The 2,411-nt window shown below is 48.2% G+C and overlaps 1 pseudogene; it reads left to right on the top strand.

Moving 5' to 3' along the window:
• The first annotated feature begins 540 nt into the window (after positions 1 to 540).
• On the top strand, positions 541 to 1,811 carry LOC139361005 (argininosuccinate synthase pseudogene; annotated as a pseudogene).
• The last annotated feature ends 600 nt before the right edge of the window (positions 1,812 to 2,411 follow it).

Genomic DNA, 2,411 nt, shown 5'->3' with positions numbered 1-2,411 from the left:
ATATTCACAGGAGATTGGGATGTGGCCCTTTTTCAGGGGCCATTATCTGGCTCCTATGCCTTTCTCTTTCCGACTCTGGCTCATATCTGCCATGGAATCTTGTCTCCACCTGAAAGCCCAGAACAGATCCAAATGCTGACCAATTTTGACACACGGAGTTCTCAATAGGCTCAGCTCCTCAGTTGATAGGCACTGAATCCAAGCATGTCTGACAGTCAAACCAAGGCTGGGGCTCCAAAGGAGAGTTCAAAGCTCCTTCATTATACATCACAACACTCTCCACTTGGTGTCTGAGCATGGCTCATGGGTCTGGGACCTGTGCTGACCCACACTCTTGGTCAGTGTGCTAACCCACCTGACATTTCTCATTGATTTTGGTGTTACCTCTAACCTGAATGGTATTGGTTTGCTACAGTTGCTGTAAAAAATTACCTCCTCTTGCTCTATCACCTGTCTCAGCTGCCTGAGGTCCTAGTGGTTCACTGCACCATGAAGACAGATTCCAGATGCAGGGAACTTGCACCTCCAATCCCAGATGCTATGTCCAGCAAAGACGCCATGGTTCTGGCCCACAGTGGCCCTGGACACCTCCTGCATCCTCGTATGGCTGAAGGAACAAGACCATGATGTCATTGCCTACCTGGCCAAGATCGGCCAGAAGGAAGACTTTGAGGAAGACAGGAAGAAGGCATGGAAGCTTGGGGCCAAAAAGGTGTTCCTTGATGATGTCAGCAGGGATTTTGTGGAGGAGTTCATGTGGCCGGCCATCCAGTCCAGCACCCTGTATGAGGACCACTACCTCCTGCACTTCTCTGGTTAGGCCCTGCATCACCCACAAACAAGTGGAAATCACCCAGCAGAAGGGGGCCAAGTATGTATCCTATGGCATCATGGGAAAGGGGAACGATCAGGTCCGTTTTGAGCTCACCTGCTCACTGGCCCCCAAATTAAGGTCTTTGCTCTCCAGAGGATGCCCAAGTTCTACAACTGGTTCAGTGGGCCTCAAGGATCTGATGGAATATGCAAAGCAACATTGGATTCCCTTCCTGGTCAATCTCAAGAACCCGTGGAGCATGGATGACAACCTCACGCATATTGGCTCTACACAAAGACTAAGGACCTGACCAAAGCCCACAACACCCCTGACATACTCGAGATTGAGTTCAAAACAGGGGTCCCCATGAAGGTGACCAACGTCGAGGACTGCGCCACCCACCAGACCTCCAAGGAGCTCTTCATGTAATTGAATGAAGCCACAGGCAAGCACGGCCTGGGCCATATTGACATTGTGGAGAACCATTTCATTGCAATGAAGTCCTGAGGCATCTATGAGACCCCAGCAAGCACCATCCTTTACTATGCTCATTTACACATCAAGGACTTCACCATGGATTGGGAAGTGTGCAAAATCAAACAAGGTCTGGGCTTGAAATTTGCCGAGCTGGTGTATACTGGTTTCTGGCACAGCCCTGAGTGTGAATTTGTCTGCCACTGCATTGCCAAGTCCCAGGAGCAAGTGGAAGGGAAAGTACAGGTGTTCGTCTTCAAGGGCCAGGTGTACATCCTCGGCCAGGAGTCCCCACTCTCTTTACAATGAGGAGCTGGTAAGCATGAATGTGCAGGGAGATTAGCAGCCAGTTAATGCCGCCAGGTTAATCAACATCAGTTCCATCAGGCTGAAGGAATATCATTGTCTCTAAAGCAAGCTCCCTGCCAAATGGACCCCTACACAAGGGGGAGCTGGGCCTGCTCACTTTGCTCACTTTGCAGATCCCCCAAGAACAGACACTAATTTTTGTGATAATTCATAATTGTGACTTGTTCTCCCTGCCTGGCAGTATAGTGGGGCTGCCAAGCCCCAGCTTTGTTCCCTGGTCCCACTGAAGCCTGCAAAAGTGATCATCAAAGGGAAGGGTGGGGGGCTATAAAATGACAATTTGTTTTTGAGACACTTACTCTGTCACCCAGGCTGGAGTGCAGTGGCTCAAACTTGGCTCACTGCAACTTTCATCTCCTGGGTTCAAGTGATTCTCATCCCTCAGCCTCTCAAGTAGCTGAGATTACAGGCATGTGCCACCATGCCTGGCTAATTTTTGTGTTTTTAGTAGAGATGAAGTTTTGCCATGTTGGCCAGGATGGTCACGAATGGCTGACCTAAGGTTATTTGCTGCCTCCACCTGCCAGAGTTCTGGGATTACAGGCGTGAGTCACTGTGCCTGTCCAAAAATGACAATTATAAAAAGATTTTAAAAAATGACCTTCTGCTGGGTGGCAGAAAGCAACATAAATGTATTACCTCTCAGTTCTGTTTTTTTCAAAATTTATTATTGATACTTTTTGTGGGTACATAGATGTTATATTTATGGGATATCTGCAATGTTTCGATATAGGCATGAAATGTATAACAATCA

This window comes from Macaca nemestrina, chromosome Y, assembly GCF_043159975.1.
Source record: "Macaca nemestrina isolate mMacNem1 chromosome Y, mMacNem.hap1, whole genome shotgun sequence".
Classification (NCBI taxonomy): domain Eukaryota; kingdom Metazoa; phylum Chordata; class Mammalia; order Primates; family Cercopithecidae; genus Macaca; species Macaca nemestrina.
The sequence above is the reverse complement of the archived record's forward strand: the minus strand, read 5'-3'. Positions and strand labels throughout refer to the sequence as shown.